The sequence below is a fragment of the Oryctolagus cuniculus genome, unplaced genomic scaffold (assembly GCF_051225735.1).
Source record: "Oryctolagus cuniculus isolate XC-2025 breed Fujian yellow rabbit unplaced genomic scaffold, ASM5122573v1 ptg000038l, whole genome shotgun sequence".
Taxonomy (NCBI): Eukaryota; Metazoa; Chordata; class Mammalia; order Lagomorpha; family Leporidae; genus Oryctolagus; species Oryctolagus cuniculus.
The window spans coordinates 622,909-649,724 of record NW_028301686.1 but is presented as its reverse complement, the minus strand read 5'-3'; the positions used below and the strand labels follow the sequence as shown (position 1 = coordinate 649,724).

The 26,816-nt window shown below is 39.7% G+C and overlaps 1 long non-coding RNA gene and 1 pseudogene across 1 annotated transcript; one reads left to right on the top strand and one right to left on the bottom strand.

Annotated features, from left to right (window-relative positions):
* Nucleotides 1-26,460, top strand: LOC149119081 (uncharacterized). Its single transcript, XR_016228808.1, has 3 exons — nucleotides 1-125; nucleotides 22,967-23,102; nucleotides 26,180-26,460. It is a non-coding gene; the product is annotated as an uncharacterized LOC149119081 (long non-coding RNA).
* LOC138848195 (U6 spliceosomal RNA) lies at nucleotides 25,850-25,917 on the bottom strand (annotated as a pseudogene).
* Nucleotides 26,461-26,816: the final 356 nt, after the last annotated feature.

The window sequence follows — 26,816 nt, the reverse complement described above, 5'->3', positions numbered from 1 at the left end:
TTCCTTCCCAAATTTTGTATTCTGACGCCATACAAACAAGAGTTTGGGCAGAGTGGCCATTATGAAATAAAAAACACAACAAATAGGCATTTGAAGCTTAGAAATCTACAGGTAACACGACCAAGGTGAGTTTTTGTGTTTTGGAAAATCAAATGCAACACTTTGGCTGAGGTGACAGATATTAATTGCCTCCAAACTGAGTTTCACTGCGATTTTCAGGTTAATTCAGTCAGAATTCCACAGGCAGTCAGCTGGAGGGGTGGATGAATCCGGGAACAGCTGGTTTCCTTGCAACTTAATCAAGAACAATATCATTATGGATTCTTGCATTTTTTTGGTTTTTTCTCCTTTTTCTTATTTATCATGGTTTCTAATAAATTTTCTGTTGTAAGCTTTGGTTTTGAGGCTGGTATCTTGAGTTCAGGGCACAAGAGGAAGGTTTTTTTTCTATCAGGGCACAGCTGTTGGCTTGCTCAAATTCTGGCTTGCTGTCGTAGTTTTGGGTGCCTCAGCAAATTTGAGGTTTCTTGAGCAGGAATTTCCTAAATGATTTCTGGGTCTGAGTTGGTTTTGCCTTGTTCATTCCCAAATTTTGTATTCTGACGCCATACAAACAAGAGTTTGGGTAGAATAGCCATTATGAAATAAAAACACAACAAATAGGCATTTGAACCTTAGAAATCTACAGGTAACACAACCAAGGTGAGTTTTTGTGTTTTGGAAAATAAAATGAAACAGTTTGGCTGAGGTGACAGATATTAATTGCCTCCAAACTGAGTTTCCCTGGGATTTTCAGGTTAATTCAGTCAGAATTCCACAGGCAGTCAGCTGGAGCAGTGGATGAATCCGGGAACAGCCGGTTTCCTTGCGACTATAACAACTCCGATTTCATTATGGATTCTTCCATTTCTTTGGCTTTTTTCTCCTTTTTCTTATTTATCATGGTTTGTAATGAATTTTCTGATGTGAGCTTTGGTTTTGAGGCTGCAATATGGAGTTCAGGGCACGAGAGAAAGGTTCTTTTTCAAAAAGGGTAAAGCTGTTGGGTTGCTCCAATTCTGGCTTGCTGTCATTGTTTTGGGTGCCTCAGCCGATTTGTATTTCTTGAGCGGCAATTTCCTAAATGTTTTCTGGGTCTGAGTTGGTTTTGCCTTCTTCCTTCCCAAATTTTGTATTCTGACGCAATACAAACAAGAGTTTGGACAGAGTAGCCATTATGAATTAAAAAAGACAACAAATAGGCGTTTGAACCTTAGAAATCTAAAGGTAACACGACCAAGGTGAGTTTTTGTGTTTTGGAAAATAAAATGGAACACTTTGGCTGAAGTGACAGATATTAATTGCCTCCAAACTGAGTTTCACTGCGATTTTCCGGTTAATTCAGTCAGAATTCCACAGGCAGTCAGCTGGAGGGGTGGATGAACCCGGGAACAGCTGGTTTCCTTGCAACTTAATCAAGAACAACATCATTATGGATTCTTGCATTTTTTTGGTTTTTTCTCATTTTACTTATTTATCATGGTTTGTAATAAATTTTCTGTTGTAAGCTTTGGTTTTGAGGCTGGTATATTGAGTTCAGGGCACAAGAGGAAGGTTTTTTTTCTATCAGGGCACAGCTTTTGGTTTGCTCAAATTCTGGCTTGCTGTCGTAGTTTTGAGTGCCTCAGCCGATTTTGGTTTCTTGAGCTGGAATTTCCTAAATGTTTTCTGGGTCTGAGTTGGTTTTGCCTTCTTCCTTCCCAAATTTTGTGTTCTGACGCCATACAAACAAGAGTTTCAGTGGAGTAGCCATTATGAAATAAAAACACAACAAATAGGCGTTTGAACCTTAGAAATCTACAGGTAACACAACCAAGGTGAGTTTTTGTGTTTTGGAAAATAAAATGTAACAGTTTGGCTGAGGTGACAGATATTAATTGCCTCCAAACTGAGTTTCACTGGGATTTTCAGGTTAATTCAGTCAGAATTCCACAGGCAGTCAGCTGGAGCAGTGGATGAATCCGGGAACAGCCCGTTTCCTTGCGACTCTATCAACTCTGATTTCATTATGGATTCTTCCATTTCTTTGGCTTTTTTCTCCTTTTACTTATTTATCATGGTTTGTAATGAATTTTCTGATTTGAGCTGTGGTTTTGAGGCTGGCATATTGAGTTCAGGGCACGAGAGGAATGGTCTTTTTCAAACAGGGCAAAGCTGTTGGCCTGCTTCAATTCTAGCTTACTGTCATTGTTTTGGGTGCCTCAGCCGATTTGTGGTTTCTTGAGCCTCAATTTCCTAAATGTTTTCTGGGTCTGAGTTGCTTTTCCCTTCTTCCTTTCCAAATTTTGTATTCTGACGCCATACAAACAAGACTGTGGGCAGAGTAGCCATTATGAAATAAAACACAAAACAAATAGGCATTTGAAGCTTAGAAATCTACAGGAAACACGACCAAGGTGAGGTTTTGTGTTTTGGAAAATCAAATGGAACACTTTGGCTGAGGTGACAGATATTAATTGCCTCCAAACTGAGTTTCCCTGCGATTTTCAGGTTAATTCAGTCAGAATTCCACAAGCAGTCAGCTGGAGGGGTGAATGAATCCGGGAACGGCCGGTTTCCCTGCGACTAAATCAAGCCCAATATCATTATGGATTTTTGCATTTCTTTGGCTTTTTTCTCTTTTTTCTTATGTATCATGGTTTGTAATGAATTTTCTGATGTGAGCTTTTGTTTTGAGCCGGCAATATTGAGTTCAGGGCACAAGAGGAATGGTCTTTTTCAATCAGGGCACAGCTGTTGGCTTGCTCCAATTCTGGCTTGCTGTCATTGTTTTGGGTGCCTCAGCCGATTTGTATTTCTTGAGCGGCAATTTCCTAAATGTTTTCTTGGTCTGAGTTGGTGTTTCCTTCTTCCTTCCCAAATGTTGTATTCTGACGCAATACAAACAAGAGTTTGGACAGAGTAGCCATTATGAATTAAAAAAGACAACAGATAGGCGTTTGAACCTTAGAAATCTACAGGTAACACGACCAAAGTGAGGTTTTGTGTTTTGGAAAATCAAATGGAACACGTTGGCTGAAGTGACAGATATTAATTGCTTCCAAACTGAGGTTCACTGCGATTTTCAGGTTAATTCAGTCAGAATTCCACAGGCAGTCAGCTGGAGGGGTGGATGAACCCGGGAACAGCTGGTTTCCTTGCAACTTAATCAAGAACAATATCATTATGGATTCTTGCATTTTTTTTGGTTTTTTCTCCTTTTTCTTATTTATCATGGTTTGTAATGAATTTTCTGTTGTAAGCTTTGGTTTTGAGGCTGGTATATTGAGTTCAGGGCACAAGAGGAAGGTTCTTTTTCAATCAGGGCACAGCTGTTGGCTTGCTCAAATTCTGGCTTGCTGTCGTAGTTTTGAGTGCCTCAGCCGATTTGTGGTTTCTTGAGCGGCAATTTCGTAAATGTTTTCTGGGTCTGAGTTTGTTTTGCCTTCTTCCTTCCCAAATGTTGTATTCTGACGCAATACAAACAAGAGTTTGGAAAGTGTAGCCATTATGAAATAAAAATAACACTACAAATAGGCGTTTGAAGATTATATTCTACAGGTAACACGACCGAGGTGAGTTTTTGTGTTTTGCAAAATAAAATGAAACAGTTTGGCTGAGGTGAAAGATATTAATTGCCTCCAAACTGAGTTTCCCTGGGATTTTCAGGTTAATTCAGTCAGAATTCCACAGGCAGTCAGCTGGAGCAGTGGATGAATCCGGGAACAGCCGGTTTCCTTGCGACTATATCAACTCCGATATCATTATGGATTCTTGCATTTCTTTGGCTTTTTTCTCCTTTTTCTTATTTATCATGGTTTGTAATGAATTTTCTGATGTGAGCTTTGGTTTTGAGGCTGGCAAATTGAGTTCAGGGCACGAGAGGAATGGTCTTTTTCAATCAGGGCACAGCTGTTGGCTTGCTCCAATTCTGGCTTGCTGTCCTTGTTTTGGGTGCCTCGGCCATTAGGAAAGAAAAAAAAAAACACAGAAAATTGCCCTTTCGGGAGTAGAAATCTACAGGCAGCACGACCAATACGAGTTTCTGTGTTTGGGAAATGACATGGAACCCTTTTCCTGAGGGGACAGATTCTAACTCCCTAAAAATTGAGTGTGAGTGCGATTTTGTGGTCAATTCACTCAGAATTCCAAAGTCAGTCTGTGGAAGGGGGCAATGAATCTGGAACCAGCCAGTTTCCTTGTGTCTAAATCCAGCCAAATATCACAAAGGACTCTTGCATTTCTTTGGCTTTTTCACATTTCCCTTTTTTATCATGGTTTGTAATGAATTTTGTGATGTGAGCTTTGGTTTTGAGGTGGCAATATTGAGTTCAGGGCACAAGAGGAATGGTCTTTTTCAAACAGGGCACAGCTGTTGGCTTGCTCCAATTCTGGCTTCCTGTCATTGTTTTGGGTGCCTCAGCCGATTTGTGGTTTCTTGAGTGGCAATTTCCTACATATTTTCTGGGTCTGAGTCGGTTTTGCCTTCTTATTCCCAAATTTTGTATTCTGATGCAATAGAAGCAAGATTTTGGACAGAGTAGACATTATGAAAGAAAAATAAAAACACAGCGCATTGTCCTTTTTGGATTAGAAATCTACAGGCAACACGACCAAGATGAGTTTCTGTGTTTTGGAAAATGATATGGAACCCTTCTGCTGAGGGGACAGATACTAATACCCTCCAAATTGAGTGTGAGTGCGATTTTGAGATGAATTCAATCAGATTCCAAAGTCAGTCTGTGGAAGGGGGACGAATCTGGAAACAGCCAGTTTCCTTGTGTCTAAATCCAGTCCAATATTACAAAGGACTCTTGCATTTCTTTGTTTTTTCCACATTTCCCTTATTTATCATGGTTTGTAATGAATTTTCTGATATGAGCTTTGGTTTTGAGGCGGCAATATGGAGTTCAGGGTAACAGAGGAATGGTCTTTTTCAAACAGGGCACAGCTGTTGGCTTGCTCCAATTCTGGCTTGCTGTCATTGTTTTGGGTGCCTCAGCTGACTTTTGGTTTCTTGAGCGGCAATTTCCTAAATGTTTTCTGGGTCTGAGTTGGTTTTGCCTTCTTCCTTCCTAAATTTTGTATTCTGACACCATACAAACAAGAGTTTGGACAGAGTAGCCATTATGAATTAAAAAAGACAACTAATAGGTGTTTGAAGCTTAGAAATTTACAGGCAACATGACCAAGGTGAGTTTTTGTGTTTTGGAAAATCAAATGGAACACTTTGGCTGAGGTGACAGATATTAATTGCCTCCAAACTGAGTTTCACTGTGATTTTCAGGTTAATTCAGTCAGAATTCCACAAGCAGTCAGCTGGAGGGGTGAATGAATCCGGGAACGGCCGGTTTCCCTGCGACTAAATCAAGCCCAATATCTTTATGGATTTTTGCATTTTTTTGGCTTTTTTCTCTTTTTTCTTATGTATCATGGTTTGTAATGAATTTTCTGATGTGAGCTTTTGTTTTGAGCCGGCAATATTGAGTTCAGGGCACAAGAGGAATGGTCTTTTTCAATCAGGGCACAGCTGTTGGCTTGCTCCAATTCTGGCTTGCTGTCCTTGTTTTGGGTGCCTCAGCTGACTTTTGGTTTCTTGAGTGGCAGTTTCCTACATGTTTTCTGGGTCTGAGTCAGTTTTGCCTTCTTCCTTCCCAAATTTTGTATTCTGATGCAATACAAGCAAGATTTTGGACAGAGTTAGCTCTGTGTCCATTCTTCTGTCTCTTTACTAGATGAATAAAAAGACAGTGTAAAATGATTTGTAAAGAACTATAAGGTGTCAGCGCTGTGCTGCTGCTGCCAATTGAGGAGTGAAGCAGGAGATGGAAAACACCTCTCTCTCTCTCTCTCTCTCTCTCTCTGTGCCTCTCCTTCTCTGTTACTCTGACTTCTAAATAAAAAAATGAATCTTAAAAGAAGTATAAACATCAATAAAACACAAATGAAAATTGTATTCTCAAAACTGGATATTAAACCATGCCTTCTACACCTCTGTTAAAAGTTACATTCTATCATAGTCATTTATGATTTCTAGGGCCAAAGTAGTAAATAAGATTTTTCTGGAAGAGACAGAGGTTATGAGGGAGCCAGGATTTGGGGTCAGTTAGCAGAAGTGAGTGTCACTCTTTCAGATTTGATGCAGGAAAGGAACAGCAACTGATCCCTGAGATTTTGGTGTGGGAAGGAAAGGAAGGAGGGACTTAACAAAAGCAAATGCCCTCTGGTTGTGGGCACCCACCCCTGACTGCAGCTTTTCGGAGGAACAGCTGGTGTCTCTAGGGATGCTGCAGCCTGGACTCCATTTCCCAGAGTTCCCAGTAGCTCCGAGGTATTCTGCTTTCCAAATACCTGTGGGCATGCACCTCCCACTGCCAGTCCCTGGGGCTCAGAGTTGGACCAGGGGAGTTCATTCCTTGATCAGTGTCAACCCTGGGGGCTATGCTGCTCCTTCTCTGGCATTTACTGCAACTCCTGCTCTGCACGTGCGATCCCAGGCAGTTTCCGAGTGCTCACCCTGAGCCTGCCTCCTGCTGCTTCTTCCCTCTTCATCCACCAACTGTGGGTCCCACATGCCAGGGACTCTCTTCTCCACACTCCCAATTTCACTCCCCGTGTATCTGGAAGAAAGGGTACCTGCTCCAGGGACTTTCTGCTGCAGGTTTGGCATGCAGGAAGGGGCGGAGACACATGTGGGAGAAGTGTGCCAGCGATCCTGGCAGCTTCTCCCGAGGTCAGGGCTGGGACCCGGGCTGCTCTGTCTCCCACCTCTATTTCCCAGGCTCAAAGTGCCCGGACTCTCTCCTGCAGTACCTCACCTAAACTGTCCCTAATGTGCTTTATTTAGTGGTTACAGGAGAGAGGGGGCAGTGTTCTGGGAACCTGCACTCACAGGGAAGGAAGGCAGAAAGACTCCTGATCTCCACAGTTAAATAAGCCGGGTTCCCACTGTGGGTGGTCTCAGAATGCAGTCTGGCCTGGTCTCTTGATGTTTCCTGGGCTGGTTCCTGCAGGGTGGGGCTGGATGGCCCTCAGGAGGGAGCCTGGGGCAGCAGAGGGGTGGGCAGGAGGATCTGTCTAGGATCTGCCCCACTGCTCTCATCCTGCACCTCATCTTCCTGGTGGGGAGCAGTGTGAAGCGTGAATAGCTGCTTTGTGTGTTGATCCCTCTCAAGTATTAATTATCAAATTTTTCCAATGTGGAATTTGAAGCTGTTCCAGAAACATGGGGTGGGAAATCTCCCTTCTTTCAAACAGGCACAGAGACAGTGGAGGATCCAAGGAGTTTCTATTAATGGCCCTAGGCTCAGCTGGAATGATTTCCTGAGAATTGAGCATCAAATTCAAGTTTCTTAGCTGTTACAGCATTGGTGGGTTTAAATGGCAGCCTACATGATTAGAACCACATTTCCAATGGTCAGTGGGTCCAGTATGTTTGTAAAAGAGATGCCAGGGACAGATTTATTAGGACAGATTTATGACTGGAGTTTACAAAAGCAGAACTTAGGACATCTTCCCTCCCTAGACAAGATTTCAGTGGGCAGCTGTTTCACTCATTAATTGTGAGCATCCACTTTTAAAGGTTTGTGTTGGATGGGGTCCACTTCTCTTTCTTTGATGATGTATTTGGCTGCTTTTCATTTTCTGTCTTCAGCTATCTCTTCTCCTGTTAGCAAGGCTGTCAACTGTTTTGACCTGCCACTGATCCCTTTGCAAAGTGAGAAGGGAACCAAAATTAATGCAAGTCTACTGTGTTGTCAATAACTGGAGCTACTTTTTTAAAGATTTATTTATTCATTTGAAAGAGTTACACAGAGAGGAGAGAGAGAGAGAGAGAAAGAGAGAGAGGTCTTCCATCCGATGGTTCATTCCCCAATTGGCAGCAATAGCTGGAGGTATGCCAATTTGGAGCCAGTAGCCAGGAGCTCCTTCTGAGATGAAGCTGTTTTTTTAAAGAATTATTTATTTATTTGAAAGGCAGAACTTTGTCCAGGTCTCATAGGTGGGTGCAGGAGATGAGGGGTTTGGGCCAACTTCTACTGTTTTCCCAGTCCACAGCAGAGAGCTGGATGGGAAGTGCAGCAGCCAGGATCCCAACCGGCACCCATATAGGATGCTGACAAGGCAGCAGTAGCTTTACCCACTATGCAACAGTGCTGCCCACTAATGGGAGCTCTTTTAATCTGAGTTTGCATAAAGAGGAGAATTACAGCATCATAAATACAGATAAGTAACAGTTTTTCTCTGCCCAGCACTTTATATTACCCAGTGCTCCACTGAGAATCTTACATTCCACACTGTGTAATTAAGAAGGCCAGTTACTTATCTTATTTTGGGTTCTGTGTTTAAACCCATGACACTTTTGACATGGGAGGATATTAGTTCTACAATTTCATAGAGACTGGTCTTTGGAAGCATCGATAGAAGTTATAACTGTGAGAGTGCTAAGAAAGAAGAGGGGAAGAAATAAGTGCCCCTTACCCCCCTCAGAGATGTCCACAAGTGCAGTAGAAGATATGCCCTATGGTTGACTTTCTGGGACAAACTGTGTTTGAGTGCTTCACATGTTCTGATAGAAAGGTGTTGCCACCAGGTTTTTAGTATATTTTGTTAGTTTTTAAAGATTTATTTATTTATTTGAAAATCAGAGTTACACAGAGAGAGAAGGAGAGGCAGAGAGAGAGAGAGAGAGAGAGAGAGAGAGGTCTTCCATCAGGTTCATTTCCCCAATGGCTTCATCATTGTGAACTTTGCTCAGTTCCTGACCTATACCTTTCCTTTAACCTAGTACTTTGCCATGTAGTAGCCCATGAAAACTGCAGACTGCATAAATTAATGAATACTTGGAGGGTTGTGATTTCTTAGAGGAACATCATGAGATAGGAGGAATAAAACAAAACAAAAGTATCCTCCGTATATAGAAGGTACACTGTTTTTGCAAGCCACAGCGAAGAGGAAGAAGCAGGAAAGTAGTGAGACTGGAAAGTTTGCGGCAAAGGTAATAGGCACTGGTCAAGAATTTAACAAGCCCATTAGGAAAACATTAAGGTTTCCTTACTTCCATGTAGACTCTGCCCTCTTATGGTGAACAGGGTCCTCTAAACCCACTTGTTGCACAAATGAAAACCCAAGCATTGTCTTCTCCCACAGATGGAGTCTGCTATTGGTTTTGATTTACATTTCCCTAATGGCTAGTGATATTGGGCATGTTCATCTATGTCTTGACCATTGAGATTTCTTCTTCTGAGAAACATCTGTTTTGATCCTTGCCCATTTCTTAGCTGTACATTTTGCTTCTTATTTGGAGATTTTCCCAGTTCTATATATGTATGTTATGGCTATCAATCTTTTGTCATAATCAGAGTTTTCAATGTTTCCTGCCATTCTGTCCATTGTATGTTCACTCTGTTGATTACTTTGTTGTGAAGATGTATCTTAATATGATATGCTCAAATTTCTATATTTTATTTTTGTTACTTGTGCTTTTGGAATCTTACCTAAAACTGTTATCTATGCTTATGTTTTATAGTTTCTCATATGTTTACTTAGTTTCTGGTTTTATATTTAGACTTTTAATTCACCTTGAGTTGCTTTTACATAGTGTATGAGGTTTTGGGTATATTTTCAGGCTTCTACATATGGATAATCACTTTCCTTTAAACCATATGCTAAAGGGGTTCTTCTTTCTCCTGTTTGTTTTCTTTCCTTTGTTAAATAGGAGTTGCCTGTAGAAAAGTCGGTTTATTTCAGCTGCCTATACTTTTACACTGAACTATGAGTCTGTTTTCCAACAGTGCTAACACTGTTTCTATATTTTTAAGATTTATTTATTTATTGGAAAGGCCAGATGCTTCTTCCAAGTCTCTCATGTGGGTGCCAGCACCGTAGAACACGGTCCATCTTCCACCAATTTCCCAGGTGCATTAGTAGGGAGCTGGATTGGAAGTGGAGCACCTGGTCTCCTAGCAGCAACATATGGGATGCATGCACAGCAGGTCAAGGCTTTAATCCACTACACCACAGCACCAAACACTTCCTTATTTACTTCTGCTGTGATCTTTCATTATTCACTTTTTTCTACTGCCCTGCAACTTGACTCCTTCCTGTTTTTTTTCTGGGTCCTGGACGATGGTAGTAGGTGGCTTCTGGGATCTTTTTGTGTTAGTAGATACTTGATAATCTAAAATCACAGTTTTTAGTTTCTATATTTCTCTGCTAATCACTAGGACCTTCTGGATGACAATAGAAAATGCTGGCAGAAATGAGGATATATTAATTTGCTAAGAAAATACCACAGAGAATATGATTTAAATCATGGAATTTTACTTCTCAGAGTTGTAGAGCTTGAAAATATCAGATCAAGGTGCTTAAATAGGCTCGATTTTTCCAGAAGCCTTTCTCCGATGTGACAGACACATCTACCATTTGATCTGCTTAAAAGCACTTTCTTCAGGTAGAGTCATGTTGCTGGTTAGCACTTCCGTGTTAGAGTTTTAGGGAGGCACATTTCAGTCCATAACAGCAAAAGGGGCCCTGTGGTCTACTTCAATGACAGCCATCTCTGCGGAGGACAGAAAGTTTGGAATCAGCGTTAGGATTTCTCACAGTATTACTGTCAGTGCTATCTCCATCAAATGTGCATTCATGTACACACAAATCTACCTGTACTCATAAACACATTCAACAGTGGAAATGCCTGATGCTTGTGTATGGGTAACATCAATATAATAATCCATAAGATGGCCTATTAGCAGACATTAAAAAGAGAATTAGAAAGAATGACAACAAAATCTGCAGTTACCTATATTTATGTCTATATGTATGATATTCAGTATTTATAGTTGCTAAAAGATGAATACTGATGTGTGGGAATAAAAGCTAAACCTTACCTTGCAATATTGCAGCCTAGTCTACATGAAAGATGTCTTCCTAAAACCATTCACTGGGCCCACTCTGTGGCATAGTAGATTAAGCATCCACCTGCAGCACCAGCATCCCACATGGGCACCAGTTTGAGTCCCTGCTCCTGCACTTCCAATCCAGCTCTTTACTAATGGCCTAGGAAAGCAGTGCAATATGCCCTGAGTTCTTGGGCCCCTGCACCCATGTGAGAGACCTGGAGGAAGCTGCTGACTCCTGGCTTCTGGCACCTGGCTTCAGATCGGCCCAGCTCCAGCCATTCTGGCCATTTAGGGGTGAACCAGTTGATAGAAGACCTCTCTTTCTCTTCCTCTCTATATCTGTAACTCTGCCTCACAATAAAGAAATACATGTTTTAAAAACCTTTCACATGTTAAATTTCTTAATTGTTTTAAAGATTTATTTATTTATGTACAAGTCGAGTTACAGACAGAGAGGAGAGACAGAGAGAAAGAGAGAGGTCTTCCATCTGGTGTTCACTCCCTAATTGATTGCAACTTCCAGAGCTGTGCTGATCTGAAGCCAGGAGCCAGGTGCTAGTTCCCGGTCTCCCAGATGGGTACAGGGGCCCAAAGACTTGGGCCATCTTCTACTACTTTGCCAGGCCATAGCAGAGAGCAGGATCAGAAGTGGAGCAGCTGAGTATTGAACCGGCCCCCATATGGGATGCTGGCGCTTCAGACCAGGGTGTTAACCTGCTCCACCACAGCACCGGTCCAACATTTTAAATTTCTGATACTCTAAAGTAGTACAGGACTGCATTACATCTAGGAAAGATGCATTTAAAAATTATAAATCTAGTGCATTTTAGCAGAAGTTTTAACAAATACTTCTGATTTTCTCAGCATTATATATAAATAAATGACATAATGAGTCATTGTCAGATTTTTAGCTTTTGACAGCCACTTATAATATTTCACAGCTTTTTGAAATGTATTGCTAGTGTGTTTTTCTCAACACATGCACTGGATTTTACCAGTTTAGTGCACATGGAGTTGCCTCTTATAGGATTTGCATTTTAATGGGTTTTCATGGCACATGTAATCAACATCTGCAAAGCCTCTAAAACACATAAATAATAACATGAATCAGGCTTTTTTCTTAAATATTAATTTATTTATTTGAAAGAGTTGCACAAATAGAGAAGAGGTAGAGAGAGAGAGACAGACAGACAGAGACAGAGAGGTCTTCCATCGGCTGGTTTACTCCCAGTTGGCCGCAATGACTGGTCTGTGTCAATCTGAAGCCAGGAGCTTCTTCAGGGTCTTTCACATGTGTGCAAGGCCCCAAGGACTTGGGCCACCTTCTAATGCTTTCCCAGGACATAGCAGAGAGCTGGTTCAGAAGTGGAGCAGCCGCGACTTGAACTGGCACCCATATGGCTTGCCGACACTGCAGGCAACAACTTTATCTGCTATGCCACAGCGCCAGCCCCACATTGCATCTTTTTAAGATGATATGGATTTAAGTTCATGAGAAATTATTAGCATAGTGGGAACTGATAGATATGCATGAAGCAGGATGGACTTGTTAGGAATGGTGATGTTAATTTTCTTATAAAATAAATAAATAAGAAATTAAATATGGTCAGACATAAATGAAGACTAAATTTTATTAGTGGTAATCCAGAAAACACTGATCTCAGGTCTTTTTCTTCCAGTGTTAAGTTTATATTTTTAAATGCATATTAAGTGAACAAATTTCATGTAATTTATATATACAGATTGAAGAGCAAACTGATAACATCCTATCCTATCTTCCCTTGTTCTCATATTTCCAACTCCCTCCTTCTTGTTTTATTTTCTTTTAATTTTGACAGCTGCATGCTTTGATTTTATTTTAGAATCACAAGCTTTAACCCTCTACAAAATAAAGAATTCAGCAAGTAGTAGCAGAAATATCAATGAGTATATGTTGTGTACTCTATCAAAGAGTACAGAAAAGTGCTATGAACAATACTCAAATCTCAAAATGTCAATTTAACTCATATGCTGCTTTTTGTTGTCTATATATTAATTACCACCAGTCAGAGAAAACATATGGTATTTGTCTTTTGGGGACTGGCTTCTTTCATGAAGCATACTTGTTTCCAGTTCATCCATTTAGTTACAGAAGATGGGATTTCATTCTCAATTATGGTTGAATAGTATTTTACACTGTATATATAGCTCATATTTTTGTTCCAGTCACCAGTTGATGGACATCTGGGTTGATTCCATGTTAGCTATTGTGAATTGAGCTGTAATAAACATGAGGGTACAGATAACTCATGCCTGTGCATATTCTATTTCATTTCATGCGGATAAATTCCCAGTAGTCAGATGGCAGGATCACATGGTATGTTTGTTTTCAGATTTCTGAGGAACTTTGATACTGCCTTCCATAATGGTTGCACTAGCTTCATTCCCACCAACAGTGGATTAGGGTACCTTTTTCTCTCCCTCTCCACCAGCCTTTATTGTTTGTTGACCTTTTCAAAAGAATTATTTATTTGAAAGATTGAGTTACAGAGATGGAGAGGCAGAGGCAGAGAGACAGAAGTATTTTATCTGCTTGTTTATGCTCCATATGGCCCAACAGGTAGTGCTGGTCCAATCGGAAGCCAGAGTCAGGAGCATCTCCCTGGTCACCCATGCGGGTGCAGGGACCCAGGCACTTGGGCCATCCTCCACTGCCCTCCCAGTCCAGTGCAGAAAGCTGGACTGGAATAGCAGCAACCGGGACCAGAACTGGCACCCATATGGGATGCCGTCTCCACGGGTGGAGGATCAACCCAGTGTGCTATGGCACTGGCCCCCATCAGGGATATTTTTCTATAGTACTCTCTCTCCACTGTATCTTTTTCTAGTTGAAGAATTAAGGTGATGCAGGATTAATAGAAGGAGTTTGAGAGGATTGTCTCTCTTTCAATTGTGTTGAATAGTTTGAGAAGCATTAGTTCTTTAAAAGTCCTGTAGAATTCAATAGTGAGGCTGTCTGATCCTGGACTTTTGCTTGTTGGGAGGGTCTTTATTACTCATCCAATCTCTGTCTTGGTTTTTGATTTGTTTAGCTTTTCTATGTGTCTTCATGACTCAATTTTGGTATATTGTGTATGTCCAGGAATCTGTTGATTTTTACTCTAGGATTTCCAAATTTGTTAGCAGTCACAACAGATGCCCACATCCTATATTGCAGTGCTAATCTGAGTTTTGGGTACTACACTTCCAAATCAGCTTCATGTTAATATCCCTGGGAAGCAATGTATAATAGCTCAAATTCTTTCATTCCTGTCGTCAAATTGGAGAACTGTAACCTCAATGGGGACTTGAGAACCTGGTCTTGCACAGTGGTAGCCATATAGAAAGTGAACCAGCAGATGGGAGATCTCTCTGCTTCTCCTTCCTTCTCTCTTTGTCTCTGTGTGTCTCTGCCTTTTTTATCATATTAAAATATTTAATTACTTACTTGAAAGAGTTACAGAGAGAGGGAGAGACAGAAATCTTCCACCACCTAATTCATTTTTGAGATGACTTTAATAGCCAGAGTGTGGCCAGGTTGAAGCCAGGAGCTTTCCCTCCGATGTGCATGGCAGCAAGGAGCTTTTCCTGCAATGTGCGTGGCAGCATCCCAGGCACTTGGGCCATCTTTCCCTGCTTTTTCAGTCCATTGGTAAGGAGCTGGATCAGAAATGGAATAGCTGGTACTTAAACTGGTGCACATACAGGATGCCAATGTAACAGATAGCAGCTTTGTCCACTGCACCACAACCACCAGCTCCTCTATCTGCCTTTCCAATAAATAAATCTTTTGAAAAAGAACTGAAGGTAGTAAAAGTCATCATGACTGAGCAATGGCAAATTTATTGAAGTGATCTATTTTCTTAAAGATCCTTTTATGAATTTGAAAGGCAGCACTAGATGGAGAGAATGGGAGAGATTGATCTTCCTCCTGGTTTGTTCACTCCTCAAATGGCTGCAATGACTGCGGCTAGGCCAGACTGATATCAGGAGCCAGGGGCTTCTTCCAGGTCTCTCACAAGGGTGCAGGAGCCCCAATATTTGAGTCACCCTGTGCTGCTTTTCCAGACACATTAGCAGAGAACTGGATCCGTTTGGAGCATTAATGTCTATGATACTCTCCTTGCAGTTGAAGGATTTAGAATCCATTTTGATTATGGGTGGGCCAAGTACAATGTCTTCCAATTGTCCAAGGTTTGGATTAGATGGGTTCTGAGAAATTTTGTTAAAATAGTTATTAATCTTGTTTAGACAAGGTCATAGTCAAAGTGGAGGTTCTCTCCTCCCTTCAGAGAAAGGTACCTCCTTCTTTGATGACCTGTTCTGTCCACTGGGATCTCACTCGCAGAGATCTTTTGCCAGAGTGTCTTGGCTTTCCATGCCTGAAATACTCTCATGAGCTTTTCAGCCAGCTCCGAATGCCTTTAGGGCTGATTCTGAGGCCAGAGTGCTATTTAGGACATCTGCCATTCTATGAGTCTGCTGAGTATCTCACTTCCCATGTTGGATCACTCTCCCCTTTATTTACTCCATCGGTTAGCGTTAGCAGGTACTAGACTTGTCTACGTGCTCCCTTTGACTCCCAGTCCCTCCACCATGACCAACTGTGAACTGAAACTGATCACCTGGAACAGTGAGATGGCATTGGTACATGCCACCTCAATGGGATTGAATTGGAATCCCCTGGTATGCTTCCAACTCCACCACTTGGGGCAAGTCAGCCTGAGCATGTCCCAAATTATACATCTCTTCCCTCTCCCATTCCCACCACCATGTTCAACAGGGATCACATTTCAGTTAATTTTCAACACTTAAGAATAACTGTGCATCAATTACAGATCTAAACCAGTCATATTAAGTAGAACAGATAAAAAAAAAAAACTACTAAGAGGGATAATGTATTAAGTTGTTCATTAACAGTCAGGGCTATGCTGATCAAGCCACCGTTTCCCATAGTGTCCACCTCACTCCAACAGGTTTCCCTCTTGGTGTTCAGTCAGTCGTCACTGATCAGGGAGAACATATGGTATTTGTCCCTTTGGGACTGGCTTATTTCACTCAGCATGATGTGTTCCAGATTCCTCCATTTTGTTGCAAATGACTGGATTTCGTTGTTTCTTACTGCGGTATAGTATTCTAAAGAGTACATATCCCATAATTTCTTTATCCAGTCTATCGTTGATGGGCATTTAGGTTGGTTCCAGGTCTTAGCGATTGTGAATTGTGCTGCAATAAACATTAGGGTGCAGACCTCTTTTTTGTTTGCCAATTTAAATTCCTTTGGGTAAATTCCAAGGAGTGGGATGGCTGGGTCGAACCGTGGGGTTATCTACGACCTTGTCTAAACAAGATAAGAGTCGGAGAACTCAGAGGGCTTCCATAGCCTTGGAAACTCATGACTGGAGCATAGGGAGATTACTGATGCCATAGACAGGAGTGTCAATTGGTAAAGTCAACAACAGGAGTCACTGTGCACTTACTCCTCATGTAGGATCTCTATCCTTAATGTGCTGTACATTGAGATTTAATGCTATAACGAGTACTCAAACAATATATTTCACTTTGTGTTTCTATGGGGGTGCAAACTGTTGAAATCCTTACTTAATGCATACTAAACTGATCCTCTGTTAAAAAAAAAAAAAGAAATTATCAATTCCCAACTTGACTCTCACTGGGATTAAACATGACAATACGTCTGCTCTGATTTCATCATCATTTTAAAAAAAAAATCATCTATTATTTTTCACTTTATGTTTCTGTGTGGGAGCAAACTGTTGAAATCCATACTTGATGTATACTAAGCTGATCTTCTGTATATTAAGATAATCAAAAATGAATCTTGATGTGAATGGAAGGGGAGAGGGAGTGGGAAAGGGGAGGGTTGTGGGTGGGAGGGACGGTATGGGGGGGAAGCCATTGTAATCCATAAGTCGTACTTTGGAAATTTATATGCATTAAATAAAAATTAAAAAAAATAGTTATTAATCATAACTCTCAGTTTAAGCTTTTCTTACCAAATTTTCATGTTTGCTGATGTTTATATCTATGGGAAAATTGGGTCTCTGGATTGCAACCAATGAAAGCATCCAGACTAACAGTAATAAGGTCAACAGTCAGCAGAATGATGTCCAGCTGAACTGAAATAGCTTTTCTTATTTGGTAGAGGGGTTACCTCCTACATTGTGCTGACATACTGACATAGACAGTAGATATTGGAGCCTGTCCCTTCTGCCAAATGGAGAATACCATATTTTGGTCCATCATATATATATTTATATATTATAATATATATTATATATTATACTATATATTTCTATACATAATATAGAATTGCATATAATTATTATAAATATATAATTGTATATAATTATTATATATGAATTTGTTATTTATATATAAATAATTATTTCTGATCCAGCTCCTTACCAATGGATTGAAAAAGCAGTGAAAGATGCTCCAAGTACCTGGGTTCCTGGGACACACATCAGAGGAAAAGCTCCTGGTTTCAACCTGGCCACACTCTGGCTATTGAAGTCATCTCAATAATATATATATATATATATATATATAAATACATATAATAAATTATATAATATTATCTGTTTATAATTATATATTATATAATATATTGTATGATAAATTATAATATATTTTATATATGAATATATTTATATACATAAATATATAAATAAATGTAAATATATATATAAGGAATTTATTTATGTAGTTGACAGGTTTACTTACAGAGAGTGAGAAGAAGAGACACAGAAAGGTCTTCCATATGCTCATTTACTCCCCTAATGACTGCAATGTCTGCAGCTGGGCCAATCTGAGCTAGGAGCTTCCAGGTCTCCCATATTTTGGCAGGGACCAAAGCACTTGGAACAGCTTCTACTGCTTTCCCAGGCTATTGCAGAGAGCTGGATGGGAAAAGGAGAAATGGGGACTAGAACTGGTGCTCATATGGGGTGCCAGCATTGCAGGTAAAGGATTACACCACTGCACCACAGTGCTGGCCCCAGTCTATCCTTTATTAAGGAGATCTCAGTAATCATGTTCAGGTATTGCTGTCCTATATTCATGGCCAAAGTCCTAGCAGGCAACATGGTTTGGAGAATCGTAAGCACAAGGTGTGTAGGAGACTTCATTTCTCATACAGCACAGTTAATAACAAGGTTCCAAGAGGGGAAATTACTTGCATCATAGTCTTTGAGAACTAATGGACATCACAGGTGATCTAAAGAATTTAGAAGGTTTGTGAGCCCCTAGAGTGAAAAAGTCACTGGGAGCACAAGGACAGTGCCTAGAGTTTATTTTGATGGATTTTAGCCCCTTTCATTGGAGGGAGGCCCGAAGAAGCTGGACTGATTAGTAAACCTCAGAAGTGTCTTTTCAAGGTGAAGGCAAACTGAGACTGAGGGGTTTTTGGAAAAACGTTGAACAAAAGACATTTCCCACACGTGGTTAAGACACATCATTTATCTACTGATTTTCATCAGATCTGTTAACATTAGGTATAAGGTACGGTGGACATGGTGGATGGCATATAGCAATATGATTTTAGTAATATATCATGAGGTGCTTTTTTTAAATGGATTTAGCAGGTAAAATTGGGCTACCTAATGGGATGTAGCTGGAATAATCACCTTTTTGTTAAATAAATCTGAGGTAATAAATGTTAGTGTATGAAGACATTGAGTTTTCTTTTATTGGGCCTTCTTGGTTATTTTAATCTGGGATCTGCGAATTCTCATTTTCTTTATTTTATTCCTCATCATGTCGGACCAACTCTGCTGCTTTGGGGATTTTTTTAGTACATCTGACATTTGGAAATTTAGACAATAGTATAGTTAAAATGAGATGTACCAAGTAAAGTATTTATTTTTATTCTGATACATATTTTGGAATTCTTCTAAAATTCCTATTGAGTATCCTTGTTAAATTTAGTTGCATCCCAGGTTAAGACTTATTGGAGGCAGGCTCCATGGCTCAATAAGCTAATCCTCCACCTGCGGTGCAGGCACACCAAGTTCTAGTCCTGCTGGGAGAGCCAGATTCTGTCCCAGTTGCTCCACTTCCAGTCCAGCTCTCTGCTATGGCCCAGGAGTGCAATGGAGGATGGCCAAAGTGCTTGGGCCCCGTACCTGCATGGGAGACCAGGAGGAAGCACTTGGCTCCTGGCTTTGGATCAGCGCCATGTGCCAGCCGCAGCACACTGGCGGCAGCGGTCACTAGGGGGTAAACCAACAGAAAAAGGAAGACCTTTCTCTCTGTCTCTCTCACTGTCCACTCTGCCTGTCAAAATAAAAAATAATTTTTATAAAAAGACTTATTGGAGCCACTTTAGTGATTATACCCATGAAACTTTGTTAATAAATGCAAATAGAACCTGGGAAAATTGATGTATATCTTATGCTGTAGAGACTTAAGATTGAACATCTTTTTTTAATCTTTTTTAATTATATAATTTAAAAACAAATTTTAGATTTTTTTTTTTTACTTTACTAAGTCACAGCTCTGGCCCCATTAATATGACTTAACAATGTTTTTTCCTCTCAGAATTATCTCTATTGTTTCAGTTAACTGCATGCCTTTTCTTTACATTCAGATTCCCTCAGCTGTCAAAGCTTATTCATCTTAATTCTGTTGTTCCTATTTCCCTCCCTTTTATTCTGTCCCTAGGCTAATTGAGATCATGATTCTCCATTCCTTCTGTGTGGTGTCACAGTAGGCTTGAAGTGTTCTTTTTCTCTTCTGATTTCTAAAGAAAGAAATTATGTATTCCCCCAGTTTAGATATTTTAATAATGCACTCTAAAACAAAGGTTAAATGTTCTTAATTTGACAAGAATTTTCGGGGCCAGTGGTGTGGCATAGTGGGTAGAGCCACCACTTGCAGTGCTGGCAGCTCATATGGATCCAGATCTCTGCTATAGCCTGGGAAAGCAGTAGAAGATGGCCCAAGTCCTGGGCCCCTGCACCCATGTGGGAGACCTGGAAGAAGCTCCTTGCTCCTGGCTTTGGATTGGCACAACTCTGGCCATTGCAGCCAACTGGGGAGAGAACCAGTGGATGGAAGACCCCTCTCTCTTCTCTGCCTCTCTCTGTGCAACTCTGACTTTCAAATAAATAAATAAATCTTTAAAAAAAGATTTTTTTCTAATTTTAGATTTGTTCTACTTCATTGCCACTTCAGGGTGTGTGTAAGGAGTGCATATCCAGTTTTTCTATTTTGGAATTTGGGGATTTTGTATTAGCTCTGCTGTGTATTCATTTTTCTTGAGCATTGGTGATATCTTCTCCTTAGTTGTATTAAGAGAGAGAGCAATAGCCCTCATGTCTTTTTAGGTAAGTAAGACATATTAAAAACAGAGCATTCAGTATACAGTCATAGTATTTTGACTTGTTCAATTGATTTTCCTGACCTCCCTTGGATATTCTTGGTCTTTGCTGTACAACTTTCTATACTCATTAATTCTTTGATATTCCCAAATCCAGAAAATAAATGACTCAACAGCTGTGTTCCTGTATTTGCTGGGACTCAGGGTAAGAAGCAAAGTGGAGGTGTTCAGGAATCTAAAGTTACATGCTACATAGCAAAGCACATCATTTCCTATACAAAGTGACTGGGAAATCCAGAATCTTTTGCACACATATTGGATCCTGAACTATTACTGGACTATTCAGTAAGATTTTAATGTATTTATTTTCTGTGTGTGTGTTTGTATTTCTAAATAAACTCTGCTGGGCTACTTAACATTAACATGTATTGCAGAATTCTTTCATCAGTTTTTACTTTTAAAAAGTTTCTCTTTCAGTTTTATGGGAGAGGGTAGAAGTTTCCTGCTATGTAACTGAAAGTTCATTCATTCATTAAAGTTAAAAATATTTGTTGCAAATTGGTAGAATACTATTAATTCTCATGTGATTTACATGAAACTAAATACATTCTCTATTTTGTTTTGCTTAAAATTTCTGCATGTGTGGACTTCTTTTTTCCTTCTTGCCCCAAATCCCTTTGTGTATTGGGATGGCAAATGGGTTTTACACTGGACAAAACATGTTATTTTGGCAAAGAAGTACTTAGCCTTCCTGCTTCAAGTATTCAAATATTGCATTGGAAATCAGTATATTTGTTTACTGTACAAATGTCCTTCATACAATTTTGTAATCTTCTGGGATGGGAGAGGAAGCAGGAAATAGGAGGATTATGGGTGGGAGGGATGTTTTGGGGGAGGGGAAGCCACTGTAATCCAAAAGCTGTACTTTGGAAATTTATATTTATTAAAAAAATTAAACAATTTTGTAATCTTCATCTTCCTTTTTATTTCATCCTTTTTAAAAAAAGATTCATTTATTTTACTTGAAAATCAGAGTTACACAGAGAAGGAGAGAGAGAGAGAGAGAGCAGTCTTCCAACCGCTGGTTCACTCCCCATTTGGCCACAATGGCTGGAGCTCTGCCAATCCAAAGCCAGGAGCCAGCAGCTTCTTTTGGGTCTCCTATGCAGGTGCAGGAGCCCAAGGGCCTGGGCCATCCTCTACTGCTGGATAGTAAGTCTTACTTGCCTAAAAAGATGGATAGTAATTTGAGTAGCCAGGACTTGAACTGGCACCCAATTGGAATGTCAGCACTGCAAGCCACAGCTCTACTTGCTACTCCACAGCATCGGCCCCCTAAATTCTTATGAGTATTGCTACACGATTGGAATTTATAATTGATAATGCTGAACAATTGAAACTGTCTTATTTACAATTGTAGGACTGGATATGGCAGTTCTACTTGAAGTAAAGTATGTAGCCTGCTTATTGTATGATTTTCGGAAAAGCATGTATTTATATATAACAGCAGATCTGTTAATCATTTAAAAGTGAATTGTCATGATTACCCAGATGTAAAGAATGCAATATGTGCTAATGAGTTAGCAGTCACAGACATTTAGAATTAGAGGGATTTTAGAACTTTTTCAATACTGCAGTTTTTATGAAAAACTAGTAATTTTTTTTATTTGACAGGTAGAGTTATATACAGTGAGAAATCAGAAAGGTCTTCCTTCCATTGGTTCAGTCCCCAGATGGCTGCCACAGTTGGAGCTGTGCCCATCCAAAGCCAGGAGTCAGGTGCTTTCTCCTGGTCTCCCATCCGGGTGCAGGGCCCAAGCACTTGGGCCATCCTCTACTGCCTTCCCGGGCCATAGCAGAAAGCTGGACTGAAAGAGGAGCAACCAGGACTAGAACACTTTGCCCATAAGGGATACCAGCACCACAGGTGGAGAATTAACCAAGTGAGCCACGGCGCTGGCCCCCGATAAATTTACTCTTAACAAAATATCAAAATATCTTATTTAGTATAAAGTTAGTAGTGAAAAGAGACTACCTTGTTGAACACAGAAATTTGAGATTATATTTCTTGGTATTAATTTGCATCTTAAGGCTTATTGCCTAGTTTATTTCAATATTTCAATCTAATATTACTAATAATATCTTGTACTTAGTGGTTCACTGTGTGCCAGACAATATTCTTTTGATTTTTTAAAAGATTTATTTATTTATTTATTTGGAAGTCAGAGTTACACAGATAGTGAACAAGAGGAAGAGAGAGAGAGAGAGAGGTCCTCCATCTGCTGGTTCACTCCCCAGATGGCCTAAAAGGTCAGAGATATGCCAATCTGAAACCAGGAGCCAGGACCTCTTCAGGGTCTCCCATGCAGATTCAGGGGCCCAAGGACTTGGGCCAACTTCCTACTGCTCTCCCAGGCTATAGCAGACAGCTGAATGGAAAATGGAGCAGCCTGGACTTGAACCGGCCTCCATATGGGATGCCCCCACTGCATGCAGTGGCTTTACTAGCTACACCACAGCACTGGCCTCAAGACAATGCTCTAAAATGATGCATTAATTATTCCCAAATATTGAAAAGTGGCATGGTACACATTTGAATGTGTTGTTTTGTACTAGTTGTAGAAACAGTTTAAAATATATTTATATTTAAAAATGTAAGCTTTGATCTAAAGGTTTACTTTCCCTTAAGGTGCCTGTTTGGAAACTGAGAGATCATTGAAGTCTCAAGATAGAGTACAACTGATCTTATCCAAGCCTCCTTTATCACATGAGGATGCTAAATGCCAAGCCCAGAGAAGTAAAGTGAATTGTTCAAGGTCACATAGGTAAGTTGTGGCAGGGATAATTCTGTATTAGCATTAGGTATCCTGATACATAGGCCACTGTTCTGTCAATTTTGTACTCCTTCTGGAGTTAAAGATTCTAAGTTGTGGAAAATTGAATTTGGAAATTTAGTGGTTGCTATGTTGTTATGGTGAGAAATTTCTGTGTATAGCTATGAGTTGCTTAAATTTTATTCAATATATTTTTCTAGTATGTTTGCTATTTATTTGAAATGTATAACAAGTAGCTTCATCTATTTGCCAAAAGAATTTTTAAAGATTTATTTATATTATTTGAAAGTCAGAATTACACAGAGAGAGAAGGACAGGCAGAGAGAGTGGTCTTCCATTCACTGGTTCACTCCACAGTTGGCCTCCATGGCTGGAGCTGTGCTGACTGGAAGGCAGGAGCCAGGAGCCTCTTCCTGGTCTCCTATGCAGTTGCAGGGGCCCAAGGACTTGCACCATTTTATAGTGTTTCCCAGGCCATAGCAGAGAGCTGGATAGGAAGTGGAGCAGCCAGGTCTTGAACTGATGCCCCTATGGAATACCAGCACTGCAGGTGGCAGCCTCACCCACTATGCCACAGTGCCAGCCCTTGCCAAAAGAATTTATAGAAGCTATTCCATATATACACTTAACAATTATTTAGTTACTTGACATGAACTATCCCTGCATATTTGAAAATTTTGAATGGTATCACTTGGGTTTTAAGAATGTTATATTTTAGGTCTCTTAATATTTTTAGTGATGATGTTTTAAAGGCCCTTTCTGTTTTATGAAAAATGATAAGGATTTTGTTTTACAATGGCCATAGTATTACTACTTAAAGCAATAGATTAAATAAAACTTTTAAACAAAGTCATTTAATACTGAATTCTAACACACTGGTATATTTTAAAGTGAGAAGCCGGATTTCTTTCAGATATTCTAAAGAAGAATGATAATCAAAATTGAAGACATCTACAGTTTTTAATCACTTGTTTTAAATATTGGTCATAATGGTCCAATTTTGAGTTTAATTTTCATTAGCTTTTAAATGATTCAATATGTTTTATAGAAAAAATTCGGAGAACATAATTATATACTCAACCTCCCTCCCTTCTTTTTCCTTCTTTGTCATTTTTTTTAGCTTATGAAATGACATTTTCAGTTTACATTACATTAAAAAGGGTTCTTGAATCAAGGGACAAGTTTAACAGGCAAAAAGCAAAAAGATCGTAATTTAGAGGGAATATAGACAATGGCTCTAAACAATATTTGAATATCACATCTAAACAATATTTGAATAAATTGATAAATATTTTAATTTCTCCTACTAAAATGCTCAAAGTCTTTAATTATTTATCAAATATTAGTGCAAAATTATGGATTTAAATGATCCCAAAAAGTGATGAATTTTTGTGTAATAAAGTCCAATTTTTGTCAAGGCTTTTTGAAAGTCTCACAGAAAACTTATGTTTGTGAATGGGAAGAATAATACCAAAATATCCATACTACCAAAAGCAATTTGCAAATTCAATGTAATCCCAATCAACATACCAACGATGTTCTCAGAGCTAGAAAAAATGATGCTAAAATTCACATAGAAACATGAGAGATGCTTAACATCTAAAGCAATATTATAAAGCAAAAAAAAGCTGGAGACATCACACCATATTTTAAGACATATTACAGGGGTCAGCACTATGACAAAGCAGGTAAAGTCACCGTCTGCAGTGCCGGCATCTCATATGGGTGCCAGTATGTTTCCCAGCTGCTCCACTTCTTATACCCCTCTCTGGTATAGCCTGAGAAAAAAGTAGAAAATGGCCAAAGTCTTTGGGCCCCTGCACCTGCATAGAGACCTGGAAGAAGCTCCTGACACTTGGATTCAGATCAACAGAGCTCCGGCCATTGTGACCATTTGGGGAGTAAACCAGTGGATGGAAGACCTCTCTCTCTCTCTGCCTCTACCTCTCTGTAACTCTGCCTTTCAAATAAATATACTGCAAAAAAAAAAAGAAGAAGTGTTAGCACTGATATAATAACAGACACATAGTTCAATGGAAAAGACTTGGTAGCATAGAAATAAACCCAAATTTCTACCAGCAACTCATATTTAACAAAGGAACTAAAATGAACTGGAGAAAGAAGAATCTCTTTCACAAGTGGTGCAGAGGAACTTGATTATCCATATGTAGAAGCCTGAAAAGAGACTCCAACATCTCTTACACTATGTGAAAGTGAACTCACAGTGAATTAAAATGTAATCATAAGACCCAAACCCAAGTAAACATAGGGAAACTCTAAATATTGTCAACACACAATAGCTTTTGGGTAAGATTCCAATAGCAATAGTCACAAAAATAAAAACAGAGACATTTGAGTATATCCAACTAAGATACTTCTTCACAACAAAGTAAACATCAGAGTGTAGATACAATGAACAGATGGCAGGAAAAATTAAAACTCTGAATGTTTACAGATTTCCAGAACATTTACATGAATTGGAAAAACTCCAAAAAATACAGTGAAGAAACAGGCAAGGATCTGAATAGACATTTCTCAGAAGAAATGTACATGGTCAAAACATGTGAATATGCCCGATGTCACTAGCCATTATGTAAATATAAATCAGAACACCATATCAGTCTCCAACACCTGTGGGAGAATACAACACTCAGGTGTTTGTGTGTGCAGCAAGTGGGTTTAGAGGACCCTGTTCACCTCTGGAGAGCAGAGCCTACAGGGAGGTAAAGAAACCTTACTGCGCAGGGGCATGCTAATCTTCTCTGTATCATTCCAATTTTAGTATATGTGCTGCCGAAGCGAGCACATGTGCTGCCGAAGCGAGAAAGAGATGAAAAGAATTTATCTCAGCTAGCCACTAATATTCAAGAAACAAGGTCTTCAGGAAAGCCAACTCAACTGACATTTTCATGTCATTGTTAAATAAAGGAAAAATTATCTAGGTTCAGCAATACGTAGTTTATAAGAGAAAGACTACAGAGTAATTTCCTTGGCATAGAAATAACTTTGTTTTTTTTTTTTTTTTTTTTTTTTTTTTTTTTTTTTTTTTTTTTTTTTTTATCCATGAGGGCTTGCTATCACCACCACACACCCACATCCCATATACAAATGCCTGGCTTGAGTGGTAGCTTCTCTGCTTTGAGGCAAGTTTCTGCTAGTGTGCACCCTGGGAGGAGACGGAGGATGGCAGAAGTGCTTGGGTCCCTGCACCCAAATGGGACATCCAGAATGAATTCCCAGTTCCTGGTTTTGGCTTGGTCAAGCTTTGGCTATTGCAAGTGTCTGGGGAGTGAAGCAGTGGTTCCCTCTTCCTGTCACTCTGCCTTTCAAATCAATAACTGTTGTTGGTAATGACTAATAATGATATTCACTGATTGTCAAATTTTGAATCTATTAATTATAGACAATTTCTCTTTGTATTTTTAAACTTTCATAATGTTCTGTAGCCAATTTCATCACTAGAAATAAAAACTTTTCCTCAAAAAAAAAAAAAGAAACCTTACTGCTTTCCTAATGTGCTTATTAAGTTCTTGACCAGCGCCTGTTAGTCTTGCCACAAACTTTCTAGTCTTACTACTTTCCTTCTTCTTCTTCTTCTCTGTGACTTGTAAAATAGTATACATTCTATATACTGTGGATACTTTTGATTTATTTTATTCCTTCGGTCTCCTATGAAGTTCCTCCACAAAAGCACAGCCCTCAAAA